This window comes from Misgurnus anguillicaudatus, chromosome 24, assembly GCF_027580225.2.
Source record: "Misgurnus anguillicaudatus chromosome 24, ASM2758022v2, whole genome shotgun sequence".
Lineage (NCBI taxonomy): Eukaryota > Metazoa > Chordata > Actinopteri > Cypriniformes > Cobitidae > Misgurnus > Misgurnus anguillicaudatus.
The window spans coordinates 18,136,542-18,155,014 of NC_073360.2; the positions used below are offsets into that span (position 1 = coordinate 18,136,542).

The 18,473-nt window shown below is 39.2% G+C and overlaps 1 protein-coding gene across 4 annotated transcripts in view; it reads right to left on the reverse strand.

Moving 5' to 3' along the window:
- Window positions 1-18,473, reverse strand: part of auts2b (activator of transcription and developmental regulator AUTS2 b) — a 44,219-nt gene that overhangs the window by 9,253 nt on the left and 16,493 nt on the right. Inside the window, exons 1-2 of one of the 4 annotated variants that reach the window (XM_073862697.1) lie at window positions 10,219-10,735; window positions 9,821-9,857 (exon numbers count right to left, since the gene is read on the reverse strand). The gene's annotated coding sequence lies outside the window, so the exon portion shown is untranslated. Of the gene's footprint in view, window positions 1-2,639; window positions 2,898-9,820; window positions 9,858-10,218; window positions 10,736-18,473 lie in introns of those variants that run through there. The other 3 variants (XM_055196318.2, XM_073862695.1, XM_073862696.1) reach the window with 3 other exon arrangements.

Below are 18,473 nucleotides of genomic sequence, written 5' to 3' on the forward strand. Positions count from 1 at the left end.
CTATTGACACAAAATTTCCACCAGATGTAGCCATCAAGCCAAATATTGAATACATACCAAGAAATCAAAACATTTAAGTATACAAGTTGAGTCATAATAAATAAAGTGAAATGACAGGGAATAAGTATTGAACACACTTTATTGAATACTTTGTAGAAAAGACTTTATTGGTGATTACAGCTTCTAGACACCTCTTGTATGGAGAAACCAGTCGTTGCATTGCTAAGGAGTGATTCTGGCCCATTCTTCCACACAAATGGTCTTTAATTCTTGAAGGTTCCTTGGGCCTCTTTTATGAACTTTGATCTTCAGTTCTTCAGTATATTTATTCTATATATTATGTCCGCCTATACAAATATTGTATTTACTGTAAAGCTGCTTTACTAAAATGCAAAATTATGTAAAGCACTTCAGGGATAAATTTGAATTGAACGTAATACAACAATGACTGCCTTATTAGAAAAATTTCAATTTAGTGCTGACTCTATTTAATCCTTTAGTTGTTGTATATATAACATGTACCATAGATAATAATAATAATGGATGTAATATAGTAATGTTGTTAAACAGTGGCACACCATGTTGCAGTCATAAAGTAAAGTGAAATGAGGTAGAGTCTCACTGAACTATAAAGAGGGCAGGATATCTCTCTCTCTTTTCAGCAATCGCCCTTTTTACACGCTTTTTGTCACGGCCGTACCGCATGATGACGTTGGTTACTCTGTGACATTTACAGGTCCCTCCCAGGGGGCCACTAACAGTGAATGCAAATGCGACGAAGGGGTAAAATCCCATGGGGTTTCGCCCATCTATACAACCTGCAATTACCTCCTTTTAAACAGCACTCATGCACATAAAGCGAAGCAGTAAATCTCTTTTGTGGCAAGCCGTCAATTTGGCCCTTTTCTCCGGTCCTCCCCGCTGTATCTATAGTGAAAAGTCTTTTGAGAGCACCATAATGGATTGTTAGCTTCTCCGAGGGTTTCGCAAACACCAGGGGTCTGTGGAGGAGGGAACTTATTCGCCCCCGAATCCCTTGTGATGACCCGTTTGCATTGAATTGGGTGACACAGCCGTGGGGGTCATTCGATGCGGTGAACAGTAAAGCAGGAGTGCATAAAATGCTGGGTTTTCTCCATGAATGCATTACTGGTCCATTATGCAATTGTAGTCTCCAGTATGCAATATTTCATAAACGAAGAGCGGCGTATCAATCCATAATGAGATGAACATGCAGACTGAAATTATATGTCTCCAGAGAGCAGAACAGAGAGTTCCCATCTAGTCCATAATGAGAAGTACAGACCACATGGCACAGCTCAATAGCTGGACCAGCTACAGACTAATCATGTAAGGCTAAATAATAAGCACAGCCAGTCCCTAATAGGTCCTTGGATCATAATGGCTCTGGTGTTTAAATCTAATTTGCATCCAGATTAATCAAAGCACAGAGTGTACCAATGCGGCCATCCAAAAACCCAAATAATGCAAAAAAAAAAATCAAAACATCGTGCCCTATTCAAACGCAAACGCGTTCCCAAAATAGTCGCTTTGCCTAAACTGCTTATTTTCAATTAGTGTCATGGCGCAGTAATGCTCTATTTTGATGCGAATCGGGAATTAGGCTAAGCTTCTGTTTGGAGCTGTCAGGCCACCGGCAAATTTGTCTTCCTGTGTCATTTGGCAACATCCCTCTCCGAGCCGTTTTTGTCATTCATCAAGCCCATTACTGGCCTTACCCTTCAAGGCATGCAGAAACCAATCGTCTAATCCCTCCGTTCTCACAAAGACAAGATTAGCTAGAGGTTAAACACTTGTGTTCTTTAAATTTTGTCCTTGACAGGGTGCCAAGGGGGAAAGCTCTTAATCTTGTGAAGGGAGCAGTTGGAGGGAGCTTCGTGAATAGTAGACAAACGTGGCTCAGGCGGAGTGCAGGTATAAGTCCTTTTAAAATCTTTACGTAATCTTCAAATCAGACTGTGTTTGCTGTAGTGAGCCTTCGGCAGGAGACGTCTAATAAATCATACGGTGACATTAAGGGCTGTGTGTGTTGTTGCTGAAGCGCAGTTGGCAAATAACTGAGAAGACAGTTGTTTTTGCAGGCTGGCAGGTTTCAACATGGTTTTAAGCTCTCTGTGAATGAAGTACAGTCAGCTAACGGTGCTCAGCTGTTCAAACGCACCTCTCTGGCACTCAGCAGCGTACGTCCAAGAATATAAGCGTGGCTATCCGACACCACAAATGTGATTTTTTGGATACATTTATGCATTTGGCAGATGCTTTAATCTAAAGCGACCTATGCATTTTATCACTATGTGTGTTCTCTGGGACTCAAACCTATGACCTTTGTGGCGCTAAACCAACGCTCTGTCGATTGTGCAGTGCTACACATAAAATCTGCTGGAGATGTTTCCAAAATACTATAAATGTGACAGAATGCATCAAGGACCAAACGGTAGTCCAGGATGGTTAATACTGGTTAGTGATCTTCCTAAAGAAGCTGAACGTGCAGGGACTTCTTAGTTAAGTTAGTTAGGAAGCCTGGTGCAGATGCCAGCACTAAACACACAACATGTGCCGGATTTTCACACAGGGAGAAACTGTTCAACAAATAAACTGAAGCTATAAAAATGTCCTACCTCTTAAGATCCCTTTATTTTTGAACTGTAATGTGTCCACATCTTTGAATCACGCTACAAGCCTTTCAGTCAATGTGCCAGGTTCGGAAAGTTCTCTCCGGTGCAATCAGCAGGCGTTCAACAGCTCTTGAATAAGACACAGGGGAACAGTATCTCTCTGTATTCTCAAACTACCCGTCTGTCTGCAGGATCACAGTCTGTGGTGTTGGGTATCACATAGACTAAGCGAACACTTCCCTTATTGCCTCACTGCTCTCGCTCTCTCTCTCTCTCTCCCTTTCTCTCCCTTGCTCCCTTACAACTCTCAGTTAATACATCAAAGCAGTTAACCAACTGTGTGGTGCATGCACAGGATTTTCACACTTATTGTGATTTACATCACAACACTGAAACAGTAATATGCACAGATCTGTTACTGCTATTTAACAAAAAGACGACAAATAACAAATACTTGCCCACAGTTCACCCTTAATGCCAAGTTATATTATTAATTATGTAATATAACTATTAAATAATATCATTAAGTGTTTTTAGTAAACATATTATCCACTAAGGATGCACGATGCAACATTTCTGTGCAGATACTGACACTGAAAGTTACCGATAGTTTTGCTTTAATCTCTTTGTCTTAAAGTATTATGTCATGAAATCCTAAATGCGCAGAGCACACCGATACGATATATAATGATACTGTTTAAAACCGATAGTTTTGGTTTTTCAAAGTATTATATCATCAAATCCTAAAAGTCCAGAGCATACCGATAAAAAATGATACTGATTAATACAGTTGGTTTGGCTTTTACTCCTTGTTTCAAAGTATTATGTCATCAAATCCTAAAAGTGCAGAGCATACCGATACTGTTAGATAATGATACCAATTAATACCAATAGTTTTGGCTTTTACTCCTTGGTCAAAGTATTATATCATGAAACCCTAAAAGTGCAGAGCATACCGGTATCGCTAGATAATGATACCGATTAATACCGATAGTTATGGCTTTTAGTCCTTGTTTCAAAGTATTATGTCATTAAATCCTAAAAGTGCAGAGCATATTGATACTACTTAATAATGATACCAATTGTTTTGGTTTATGCTCTTTTTTTTCAAAGTATTATGTCATGAAATCCTAAAAGTGCAGAGCATACTGATACCGATAGATACTGATACCAATAAATACAAATAAGTTTGGCTTTTACTACTTGTTTCAAAGTATTATGTCTTGAAATCCTAAAAGTGCAGAGCAACCGATACCGCTAGATAATGATATTGATAAATACCGATTGTTTTGGCCTTTACTCCTTGTTTCAAAGTATTATGTCATGAAATCCTAAAAGTGCATAGCAACATTCAACTGCTTTAATAGTTTTTAAATAGTTATCAGGCTTACTTATAATTTTACTGTTTTTAACATAACATAACATGCAATAGATAAATTACACCACATACAGTAGTATACATGTCTAACTATACAGAGTAGTATTTTTTACATTTCTGATTGGGCGGGCCAGGCCCGCCCATAGCTCCGCGCCTGATGTCATGAAACCCTAAAAGTGCATAGCATACCGATACTACTAATTATTGATACAAATAGTTTTGCTTTATGCTCTTTGTTTCAAAGTATTATATCATAAAATTGTAAAAGTGCATAGCATACTGATACCAATAAATACAGATAGGTTTGGCTTAGGAAAAATGGTTGGGAAAAAAGCTTTTATCTGCCAATACCGATATATACAGATACAGATATATCGGTGCATCCCTAATATTCACACAACAATTTTAAAGCTCTAAATCCAAACAGTTTTAAGAACGTGTTGCCCCTCCTTCAAAATCTTATTTCAATAGACATTTACAGCACACAATGAAGACTTATATAAGGAAATCATCTCATGTTATAATAAATTAATCCCCTTTACAATGAAAGGCCAGTTCAGTACACAAGCTAAAGACATATAAGTTGCTGTGAGCAAAATGGCAGTGTTCTCCCACAGCCGGTACAATAGGCACAGGATCATTGAGCTGTTTCATTATTCAGTGGTCAGGTTTCACACAGTGGGGGATTAGTAATGGGGATGTAGCTGGGCCATGTACACAATGTCTGCTGATGCATTGTGGGATACGTCATACCTCTTGGTTATGAGAGACTGGGCGTCAGTTAAACAATCAGCTGTGTTGTGGTGGCCAGAGACTTATTTTAGCACTAATGATTACGAAGCCTGGACTTAAGCTAAAGTCTTAACACAGTAGCCAGTCGCAGGTCTGATGTGTACGTGTGTGTGAGTTTGGGGCAATGTGAGCTCTCAAGTTGGATAGTTGAAGTGTTTATTTGAGTTGTGTTGAAAGCTCCAAACAGGCAGCTGTCTCGTTGATCTCTCAACAAGCCAATCCAGGCTATACGCCATCCCCAGACGCTCGGGTCAGGCCCGGCTCGGGTTACCACAGGAACAATGTGAACCCTGTTCTGGCTGCCTATCTCACTGACTTCGTTGTACTAACATGTATACCTATGTCTGCAATGAACAAAGAATAAACGGATTATACTACGGCCTTGAATAGTTTCACTCAGCTTTGAAGGTGACAATACTGATCTTGATGTTAAATGCATTCTGGGACTTTTATATATGTGGCATCTGATTTTAGTTGGTCTTTAGCTAGTCTGAGTTATTCACTACAAGCTGGAATGGACACCACATTGCTGCTGGTCCAAGATGGTCTAGACCAGCTGCTAGGAACCAGCAGCCATGTTTCAAATTGGGAATTTTAACACAACATTCACATGTGTCGCGGCATCGTGTAAAACGCTCAGTCCCGGGCCAGTTACCACACCTACAGTAAGCCAAAACTGAATAGAGGAACAGTTATTCCTGGCCAAGTAATTGGCGAGGGAAGCTGTCAACTTCTGACAGCCGAGTGTCAGGCGAACAGATGATCCAGATCCTCAGCATGCTTCCTCAAAATGATACGGTAGCTTTATCAGCCCACAACCATAACAACAGAAGGCTTAACATAGTCACCGTGACATAAACATGCATTACTGTCGAGTCTGACACTGCACACGTTCAGAGACAGGTGATTAAAAATATGAAGCGTGTCATTCAAGGATATCTGTGTCTAATTAAAAACTAAATTCTCAGAAGAACTTGGCAGAATGCTGAGGAACAAAACAGACCCTGAAAGCTGTTTAATCCCCTGTGATTGAAACAAGCGTCCTTTAACTCAACTGAATTAAGATGGCTTATGGTTTAATAGGCTTCACTAAACAATCTGCTCACATCATTTTCCTTAAAGTCATTCAGAAAGACTTTTTAATTTTTTTCATCTGTACTTTTGTGTATTATAATAAAATTATATAACATAACCCATGTTTTATATTTCTGGAGCAACTTTGAAAAGGTATTTTTTCAGAGAAATCCGACCAAATTTATGCAACTCACATGACAATAAATTTGCTTTATGGGTGTAAAATGTTTTCATTTATATGAGGTTAAAAAATTGAACAACTAAAAATGATGTGACTTTACATCTTAAGTATCTTGTTTTAAGGATTTTTAAATATTATTACTAGAAATTAGAGATGCACCGATATATCGGCCAATAATCGGTGTCGGTCAATAAAAGCGTTTTTTCACACTTTCGGCCAATAGTTTAAAAACAGCCGATAATCATGGCCGAAATCCTGTCAATCAAAAGATAACAGAAAATTTTATGAATTCCAGCTCTGTGTATAGAAAAAGTAAAGAATCATCACTAGTTTGATGTTCAACATTAATGGTCATATAAGGAATAATTGACGACGAGCCGTTGAATTAAAAGAAAATAATGCACACCCAAGGTAACCACCTGGGGCATGACGCAAAGCATTATTTTCAAATAATTCAAAAGACGGGAGTCAAGTCTTCCGCTTATACCGCGGTTCCCAAACTATTTTGCTCTGGTGCCTATTTTTATGACATTTTAAAGGTGTGGGGTTATTGCATTTAAGCATCGTGGTATAATATAGGAATAAATAACATTTAGAAAATTTTGTTAATGCAATTTTATATAACCACCAAACTATCACTATTGGTGGAAGAATTTCATATCGCTGCAACTTTACTAGTATTTCTGTGCAGGTCCCGATATTCGATTACTTATGCAGGGTTCACACCAGACGCAGTAGAGGCAGCAAGAGCAAGTGATTTACATGTTAAGTCAATGCAAAGACGCGATTAGCCATCCTGGGGCACGGCACACGCGGTAAACACGGTGCAAATGGTCGCAGAAGCCCCTCCCATGACGCAAATTTCCGCGTGAATGTCTCGGATGACTAGAATTTCACGCGCGGCTTTCACACGCAAATGAATCGAATAAACTCAAATGTTCAAGCGTCCAACTACGCACGAATAACGTGTTTTTGCCGCCTCTACTGCGGCTGGTGGGAATGCACCATTAGGCGGATTTTCGCACAGCGTTAACCAATCAGGACCTTGCTGTAGTATTGACATGATTACATGAAGCGAGCGGAGTCTCAGTAGAGTCGCAGAAGCCCCTCCCATGACGCGAATTTCCGTGTGAATGTCTCAAATGACTAGAATTTCACACGCTGCTTTCACGCACAAATGAAGCAAATAAACTCAAATGTTCAAGTGTCCAACTACGCACGAATAACGTGTTTTTGCCGCCTCTACTGCGGCTGGTGGGAATGCACCATTAGGCGGATTTTCGCACAGCGTTAACCAATCAGGACCTTGCTGTAGTATTGACATGATTACATGAAGCGAGCGGAGTCTCAGCAGAGTCGCAGAAGCCCCTCCCATGACGCGAATTTCCGTGTGAATGTCTCGAATGTCTAGAATTTCACACGCGGTTTTCACGCACAAATAAAGCGAATAAACTCAAATGTTCAAGCGGCCAACTATGCGCGAATAACGCATTTTTGTCGCCTCTACTGCGGCTGGTGGGAATGCACCATTAGGCGGATTTTCACGCAGCGTTAACCAATCAGGACCTTGCTGTAGTATTGACATGATTACATGAAGCGAGCGGAGTCTCAGCAGAGTCGCAGAAGCCCCTCCCATGACGCGAATTTCCGTGTGAATGTCTCAAATGACTAGAATTTCACACGCTGCTTTCATGCACAAATGAAGCAAATAAACTCAAATGTTCAAGCGGCCAACTATGCGCGAATAACGCATTTTTGTCGCCTCTACCGCGGCTGGTGGGAATGCACCATTAGGTGGATTTTCGCGCAGCGTTAACCAATCAGGACCTTGCTGTAGTATTGACATGATTACATGAAGCGAGCGGAGTCTCAGCAGAGTCGCAGAAGCCCCTCCCATGATGCGAATTTCCGTGTGAATGTCTCGAATGACTAGAATTTCACACACGGTTTTCACGCACAAATAAAGCGAATAAACTCAAATGTTCAAGCGGCCAACTATGGGCGAATAACGCATTTTTGTCGCCTCTACTGCGGCTGGTGGGAATACACCATTAGGCGGATTTTCGCGCAGCGTTAACCAATCAGGACCTTGCTGTAGAATTTACATGATTACATGAAGCGAGCGGAGTCTCAGCAGAGTCGCAGAAGCCCCTCCCATGATGCGAATTTCCGTGTTAATGTCTCGAATGACTAGAATTTCACACACGGTTTTCACGCACAAATAAACCGAATAAACTCAAATGTTCAAGCGGCCAACTATGTGCGAATAATGCGTTTTTGCCGCCTCTACCTCAGCTGATGTGAATGCAGCATAAGAATGACATCTAGTATCTAGTAAACCGATAGTTTTGGTTTTTACTCCTTGTTTTAAATGATTATGTCATGAAATCCTAGAAGTACAGAGACTATTCAAAATAATCACACAGCACAAGTTCTCATGTGTTTTTTGCCCCTTTTATAGCCAGCATATAATCTGCCCTAATCATTGGCTGTTTTTAAACTATTGCCCGATATCAGAAAATGCTTTTATCTGCCATCCCTAATTATTACTGGAGTTCGAAGTATTTCAAACAAGTATTTCTGGAAAAATGTAAAAATCTCTCTCATTTGTAAAGCACTTTGCATAAAAGCATCTGCAAAATGTATCAATAGAAAAGAAAAATGTGATCATCTGTAACTTCATCTGTTAAAACACGTATGGGATCCAGCACCCAAAGTTCAGCGCGACTGCCGCCCAGTGCTCGTGGACGGACTTTGGCCCATTCGGACAAATGTACTAGACAGAAGCTTGGAATGCACCCGGTCTTACTTAAAGACACAAATTCCATTAACTATTGCTGGTGACTCTATGAAAGTAATCTGGTTAAGTTCTTGAGTGCCTCTGATTTGATTTTAGCACACTTAAGAGGCAAAAACAGCTTGAAGCGAATAGTGATGATGAGTGAAATAGAGAAAACCGATCAGGGGTTTGGTTAATGCCTTGTGACTTAAACGTATAAGTGTGCCAAGAGAAATTAAATAGAAGACAGAGCGTGTCTTGATAAATAGATCAAGGTTAAAGTGTTTTTGGGGAAAGCTGGCTGCCGAGTGACCGTCCCCCTATCCAATTATGTTTGAAGATTACCAGCACGTACTTGGCCTGAATACACCCGCCTCCTAACTTATCAAGATGCTAATTGGCTCCGAGGGTATTGTGTTTTACATCCTTGTACTCAATTCAAAGGATCTCTCATCACACCATCTGCTTAATGCCAATGAAAAGTGCTGTTTATATCTTTCATTTCACAAGTCAGCATATTGTAAAGTTGAAATGAAATGATACTGCAAGCTTTGAAAGAAGTAAAGATACTGCATCTGGATTGTTTTAGATTCATGATAAAATAGATATTAAATGTCCAGAGATTCTGTGTTTATTGCTCAGAAGAGACTATGAAATAGTTTATGCAATGGAATATTATATGATATGGTCATTGGATGTAATGGATGTATCAATCAAATTTATCTAGAGGTGTTAGATATAATGATTGCTTTTTAATTCTCACCCCAGGAGGCAAATGAATGGGTAATAAAGGGTACTAACACGCTTATAATATAATGAAATATGACAAATAATAAAGAAATTCATTATATGCATCTGTAAATTAGGTGGACACAACAATAAGAGACTTTCTTAATGATGAAACATTTATGTACAGTTTAAGAAATCAGCATATATGTAAAATATGTAAGTACTGTTGCATTGTGAAAAGGTTTTCATACCTTCATTTGGAGAAAGGAATGTATCTGTCAATGCAATCTGCAATATAAACACAGTTAGTGTCAATATAAAAAAATTTAACAAACACTGAAACGTTTAATACAAAATATAGTATACATACTGCTGTCAGCCACAAGAGGGCGATGTTTCATCACTACAAAACATGACAAGCCGTATGACAAGAAAACACTAAAATAATCCCTATCCCGTCCCATTAGAAAACACAATACTGTAACGTCGACATAACCATTTGCTACAAATAATAATTTATCAGTTATTGAATTGTACAGTTCAGTTTGGTACAGGTTATATTTAATCCCGTCTCATACTATGAACATACAGAAAGAATAACCAAAGCAAATACATAAATCGATAGACGCCAACATTTCATTAGACTTACCCAAAATGTCAAGAGAGACGATGACAGTACTTTTGCCCTTCTTGATAATAACCGGTTTAATCCAGAAACAGAACCCAAAACGGTCCTTTTAATTATCCGAAGCTTCAAAGATTAAAATCACTCCAGTGTAATTGTTTTCCGAAAAGTTGCTTTGCTACACAACCTCACAGGGTGCAGGAGAAACACAAGCAGCTTTAACAAAGTTGTTTGTTTGTTTATATTTCAACCCACATTTGTTTTAACCTTAAGTATGAATGATAAAAGTGTCTATCCTGGGTCAATCCTTTTTCACGATAATGAATTTGTATCCAGTAATATCCTTCAAGCAGGGTCAACACGAGCCTTTGAGTTTCTTTCCGAGGAAAACAAATTTAGCGCAAATCCAACCGGACGAAATCGCGACGAAATGCGTGTATCCTGATCACAGCTCCGCGCGAGACTGAACCCTCAGTAGTGTACACTGCATTCCTCAGATCCCTCCCTCAACAGACACTCCCACTCCTGCTCCTGCTTACACACCTCCCTCATCTCCCAACCCTAACTACTACACTACCTTAACACATAGGCCTATATAGACCAATGACTGAATCTCAACCGTTTTTACAAGAATGTCCTCCAATAAAATTTTCCAAAATAGAATAAAAAATAAAATATTCTAGAGCTCGACCTATACAAAGATCTATATTTGTAAATAAAATATTTAGATATTTTTTTGTTTTATCTTATTTGTCTATTTTTTTAGTCTAATTTCACGAGTTCGCATTAACATGTAATAAATAGGGAATGATATAAAGCATATTTGGCGTGCTGTCCTAGGGGAGGGCTTGGAGCTTAGAATTTTAGACTCCCCTTTTTAACTGAGATTGAGAGTGAGGCGATGGGGTGGAGGAGGGATGCTGCAAAAACTGTCCTGGGACAGAGGTGAGGGACGGCTATTTATAGACACCTCTTTGCGCTGATTGGTTGGATCACATGACCATGCTCCTCCAGAACTTAGTTATTTAGAGCACGTATTTCGTTGCTAAAATACAACGTAATTTTGTGTATTTGGTATAATACAATGTGTTCGTGTGGTTTATGGTTAAAAAAACACATTATTTTCCACATAGCCTACTGTACATTTTTGTAGCTCCAGATTTTTTTTGTACAAAACTGGCCCTGATTGGCCAGCTAATCTGTACGTTGTGATTGGTCTGAATACCTCTGATGTCAGCTGGAAATGTGCCGCGCCTTACCATGTTTGAAAGATTCGGTTGCTAACTGTAAGGAATTTACAGGCTGTGAGTCCAAGCGGGAGGAATTATAACAATGTCGGTCTTATCTACATCACCAATCCCATGAAGAAAACTGTTGTTGTAGTCCAGGAAAAGAGATTTACATTGGAAATGATAACTCGCGTCATCGTTTACTTTGTGGTTTGTACCTTTTGCATATTATTAACAAGTACTAATACGAAATTACACACCAAAGAAAATGTAAAATTGTGAATCAGATAATTGGCGCTCTTTAAATAAACTTAATTTAAAGGTCACCTATAATAAAAAAATACACATTACACTTGTTTTGGGTGTTTGGACATAAATGTGTATTACAATGAACAAAATTCACCCTCTCCTTCTTTTTAATCCCTATTAAACCAAAGCATTCGATGTCTCATAAGACATCCTGTTTTGATTCTCTTAGCAATGTGATGTCACACTGCTAAAGCCTGCCCACAGCCACTGACTGACAATCCTGCATTACCATGCCCATAGCAAGTTGTTGGTATTTTCTCTGCCCTTTTCAGCAAAATCAGATCTATTTTAACCAAAAGCACTTAATGGTGCAGTGTGTAAATTTTAGCGACATCTAGTGGTGAGGTTGTGAATTGCAACCAATGGCTTAGTCCACTGCTCACCCCTCGCGTTTGAAACACATAGAGAACCTACGGGAGCAGCCACCGGACAAACATGTCATCGTCAGAGACAACTTAGTAAAAAAAATTGTCAGTTAAGGGCTTCTCTAGAAAAATGCCGGCACAAAATGGCGACTTCCATGTAAGGGGACCCTCGGTGTATGTAGATAAAAAGGTCTCGTTCTAAGGTAATAAACACATAAGGGTTTATTATGAAAGGTCTTTATACACCACTGATAATATAGTTTTGTATATTATTTGCATTTCTGTCAAGAGATCCTTTAAAAAATTACACACTGCACCTTTAAAGGTATAGCGGAAGATTTTCTTTTTCCTATTGGTCATCCCAGTTGTCAATCATTCTGGTGATATGTTCACGTAAGTCCGTCGTACATGCTTGTCCCTAGGTTCGCTCTCGTGCACACGTTTAATAGGTGCTCCCTCTCTGGAGCAGGTAGAGTGTTTCGCATGTGCATTTTTTTTAAAGTGGAGGGGCGGTTCTTTTTAAAAATTCAGGAAAATCTTCTGCTATACCTTTAATACTGCCTCTTTTGGTAAGTGAGCGAGAAGTAGTAGCTAATCTGAATTTATAAGGTGCACAAAGGGGCATGCTATAATAAATAATCTGTGAGGTATTTTGAGCTGAAACATCACAGACACTGGACACACCTAAGACTTAAATCACATCTCGTACTATGCGCCCTTTAAAATAATTTTAAGTCATCTTGAAGCCCGTACAGCGGGCACCGGACCCATGGTTGACAATCACTGATATAGTCTCTTAATTACAGGCTGAGAATAAGCAGAATGCCTTTGAGATTCACACCAAAATGAGACTTCACTGTCATTGGACGACAGCGTCAGTTTCAATTAATGCTGCTGTGCTGGTATGCCATCGTCCTTCTTTGTAGGGTGAGAAAGGAACAATGTGATTTAATGTGGTGGCTGCCTTTGTACCTGTCACAGCTTATTATAAACGCCTCACACTAATGTTAATGTCACGCACACTGTGTTGTGGAATTCTTGCAGGAGTTTGTGAGAGCGAGTGTAAATTCATCCGCAGCTTCCAGAGGCGTCGTACATTTACTTTATTTTTCGTAAGGGGGCAACAGTGACTGTTTCGGCTCACTCTGTGACCATAATGTACATATGCATTTTATCCAAAGTGCATTACAAAGTATACATTTTATCAGCAAGTTTCCTGGGAATCGAACCCATTACCTTTGTCCTGCATTACTAAGTTTATATTGAGCTATAGTACATGACACAATTAAAAAATAGTTCTTTGTAGCATAGCAAAGATCATGAGTTCAATCCCAGGAACACATCTGATGAAAAATACTGTATACCTTATATCGTATATAATGCAGTGTTTAGATTATTACAGGAAAAAGTAGGGCCAACGTATTTATGCAATAACATGTAAGCAATTGCTCTTCACTACAGTCATGCATTTGAATGATCAAAGTTTGCAAGTTGCATTTAAAAACCATTGGCTCAAACATGCCAGCGCATCACATCTGACACCATCATCCTCTGCGAGATCAACCAATCGCAGTGCACCCCAACAGACCGAGAGCTGTGAATGTCAGCGTGAAAAGGGCATGGCAAGATGATAGATCACGAGACAGGAAATTATCACAACAGATATATCACATAATTTATTATAACCGTCAACACGCCTGTGGGAGGAGACACATGAAAGCTCACTGGTCTTCTAACGCTGTCTCCTCTTTGAACCGTGTCGCGCTGAAGAGCCGAGGATGGGCTCTCGGGGAGAGATAGAGCAAGACTTCAAAGTCCGCAGCCCGCCAGGACCGTAGGGAGGTCTCATTCAGTCACTGCCCCTGTCGGCCCAAGGGGGTTTCTAATTGCATTTCACAGGCCCTGAACAAAACAAGGCCTTGTTCAAGCTGAAGTTGGTCCTCCTGCTGGGATGTAGCTGTGATTTGCGACTCCTCAGTGGGACATGAATCTTCGGCGTGCCAGCGCAGCAGAGAAAAACAGTTTTGACTTCCCTTTTCTGATGGCACACATCGGTATACAAATCAGCAAATGAAATTGAGGAAAACACGCAGAGGCACCTACAACCTACCAAAAATAGGCTTTCGATTTGTGGTACTGCAGGAGGATTTGAGGGATAAAATTTAATTCAGAGCTATGCAAGAGACTAAATCATATGCAGGCCATCAGATATCACAAAACAGCTAGATTTGGAGAGTTACATAATTCATAAGTTTTTAATTACATGTCATACAACTTTCAGTCTAGCTGAGCCAGTCATTATTTATGTCTCAATTGTGGTGATTTGATTTTGATATCAGCATTATTAAGTCATTATTTATGAGTTTTTTACAAGAAAGGAATTTTGCTTGAATCAAATACGCTTCATGTAAATGTTTGTATGTGGCTGGTATAGTTTATAAGATAGTGAACTTATCTAATAGGTCACTTAAAGGAAAAGTTTACCTGAAAAAAAAACTTATTTAGTCACCCTCATGTTGTTCCAAAACCTGTAAATATATCTGTGTTCCGCTGAACACAAAGTTTTTTTTCTAAATTATTGTAAACAAACAGTTTTGTGATCTTAGGAAAAGTCGTGTTATAGTCACAAATTTCCAGATTCAGCTTTTTCGTGCCTTGAGCATGAATGTCTTTTTCATGTCACGTGCACAAATTTCTATAAATAATTTTTCGTGTCTGTGGCACGAATGTCTTTTTCGTGTCATTTTATGTATTGCCCCCCCATTTTTAAATCAGTGTCGCTTGGGGTTGGGGTTGAATTGTGGGTTTGGATGTATTTTTATGTGTTGGTTTCTACATGTTTTTCTTCCGCTTTTAAAACTATTCTCGCCTGCAGTTGGGGTTTGGGTTAGGATGTCTAAAAATGTAACAGAAAGTGATTCAATCCCCAACCCCAAGTGACAATGGTAAGAAAATAGTAAAAAAACTATGAGAAAACAATACAGGAAATTAAATGAAAAAGAAAGTTGTGCAACGGACACGAAAACTATTTATAGAAATTTGTGCGAGTGACACGAAAAAGACATTCGTGCTCAATGCACGAAAAAAGCTGAATTTCGTGCCATGGAAACAAATAAATTAATAAAAATTTTCGTGACTATACTGTAACGACACAATAAAGTGGAGGAAGCAAGCGCAGGCGATCAACACAGATTTATTGTAAATGATGGTAAAGACAGATAAACAATAGAACATGTGACAGAGTCCAGGATGTTGGCGATGGTGATCGAAGGTCTACGGTGGCTGAAGAGTGATGAAGCGTGAAGTCGGTGAAGAGTGTGATGATGGCCAATGGACGAAACCAGGAACGGACCCAACACTCACACGGAGACGACAAACACGAACAATGATCACTGCACACGAAGACGGGAGACGATAATCCAAAAGGTACTGCTGGAACATGAAATGTGGATCTGACAACAGGAAGAGAACTGAGTGAGTATATGTAGCTGATGGGTAATGAGGACCAGCTGGAGCAAGGCAATCATACACAGGTGACAACACTTAATCAAACGAGCACATGGCAGAGGTGAGTGAACAAACAAAAACACACACACATGACACGGAGGAAACAGAGGATTTCCTACCGTGACATAACAGTCCCTCCAGAAAAACGCGTTTGTGTGATCGCGCGATATATTGCATAATCAGGCTAAGTCCGCATATTTATGCGGGGCTGCATTTTTTCCAAATACGACGCACTTTCGCCGCATTAATTACATATTTCCGCACACAAAATATGTGGGGCTTGCATGATTTCATAATCTCCGCATTTTAGTAGGAAAAAGTCAGATATATATTAGCAGAAAGTTGAAAAATGTTGCATTTACTTCCTAAAAGCGCAGCCGTGTCCTCTATTGCCATGGGAACGTTATGAAGTGACGTGATTATGTGACGTGAACATCATTGCAGCTTTTGCAAGTTTTCGCAGTTTTTGCAAGTTCCGCAATTTTCGTAAATTCACGTAATTCCATCGCATAAATTGCATAAATATCCCGCATATTCCATCGCATTTTTTAAGAAAACGTGCCGCAAAATCGAGGATTTTTGCCCACAACAATCACAAAAAAACGCCACGTTTTTCTGGAAGGACTGACTATAACACGACTTTCCGTAAGATCAGTCTGGAGCACCACTGACTTCCATAGTATTTTTCCTACTTTGGAAGTCAATGGTACTCCTACTTGCTTGATTACAAATATCTTCCTAAATATCTCTTTAATGTTAAAATCAGTTTCAGATAATTTTTATCTACTTCTAAGCGTAGTCGTTGCTCAAACAAATAACAAAAGTTTTATTTAGCGACCCTAAACTGAACAAGGCCTGGCCCAGGTTGTATCTCCCCTACTAAAGAAAAACAATTAAAGCTGGTTTTAGCTGGTTTAAAGTGATGGTAGCTGGTTTAAAAAGTCCAGCTTTGACCAGCTTGAAAAGTGACAAAAACACATCTAGACCAGAGTTTGGTACACCAACTAAACCAGCTAAAACCAGCTGTTGTGCAAATAAAATAACACAAATAGCTGTTTTCTCATAAGCAGCAGTAACTTTAACTAAATATTAATATTTGTTGTTATTGTGCTCATGATTTGGATTTATGGATTTGTGTCACGATTCACGAACACAGCGGAAGAGAACCCAAGCGCAGACAATGTCGGGGAAGTGAACAGAAAACACTTTATTTACAGACAAAACACTGGAAACAAAAGCCCATGTGGGGGCAAAACAACATTGAACAAGGTTTTACTAAAATACTGACATAACACTAACTTGACAAGACTTAGATATAACACTAAACTGAATGAGACATAAACAATACAAAATGACCCAGCACGGGACAAGAGGGGATTAAATAGGAAAAAACTAAACAAGATAACAAGAAAAAAACAGGTGAAGGGATTGAACTAATGATTACAATTAACAGGGAAAACAAAGGGGGCGGAGACAAGAGACGAGACACCGAAGGCACATGACCCGATTCACAAGATCATTAGCCTTCACAAAGAACCCTGCCATCATGACAAAACATAAATATAAAACAAGACTCTATGGTAGGATCCTGACAATTTGGTTAAGATTGTTTATTTTGATGTAAATTATTTACATTACATCTATGCATTTGGCAGATGCGCTGTACCCAATGTTCTTCATTTGAGCTACAGGAACACAAGGACCTCATGAACTAGTGGATCAAACTAGAATATCTTAAATGTCCTCTGTTTTGTGTAGGATAGATGTATATCTGGCTGTTCCTGTCCATTGTGCACCAGGACTTCTCATTAATAAAACTAAAGATGCTGAAAGTATGATGCACAGTTTACCTCATTTTCAAAAATCATCATAATATGATCAGCACATTTTCTAAGACGTAAATCCCTGCTCAATTTAACATCATCAAAGGCAGAAAATCAGATGTGATTACTGTAAACGAGCTGAGAGTGAGTTTTATACAGCAGCGCTAATGAGTGCTCATGAAATCATTATGTGTAATGATGACAGAGATATTACCAATATTACAAATCCTTCCAAGTTTCAGCAATAACCTAAAACAACACTTAAGACACCAAATTTTCTTTCAGTTTTTGAACACAGAAAGTTTCTGGCAGGCTTGCCTCAAAGGCAAAGCCATTAATGCAGACGTTGGCCTGATTGTTTTCACTGATTTTCTGTCTGAAGGAGGAGTAAATTGATGCCTTAGACCTTCAGCTTCAGTCTGGCTATTAATTTCAAAGAGCAGGTTTGGCCCGATGGCCCTATATGAGAGAAAGCAGATTTAACTAGATCATTTTTAATGGCGATAGATTCCTCTATACTTGCCCTTTTGAATAGCGTCTGTCCTTCATAACCACTGGTCTGTAATGGCATGCTCCTTCTGAGACCATTACTGAGGGCCAATTGGCCTTGAAATGAAATACATAATCTTAATGTACTGTAATATATGCGGTACATTCGGTTGTGGAATAGAATGACTTGACACTGTTGGATTTTTTAGCCCATAAACCGATATGATAGTGAGCTGCCGCCTGCCACCTTTTATCACCATCACAACAAAACCTTATAAGTGACCGTTTTGAACCACTTTACAGGCAGGAACTCTGTGTGGCACCTAAAAACTCAACATGCAGTTAATAGAGTTTGACACTAGCATGTTGCTAAGCTAATGGTGCGATGGTATTGCAAAAAAACCCACTATTGGGTAAAATAGTCAATTTACTGATTTAAAAGTGCCGTAGAATGTAAAACTGTGTTTACGTAGGCATAGATAAATATTAAGAGCTCTATACAAGGTAATATGATGTACACCCCAACATTAAATTAAACATTAAATTAATTACAATGC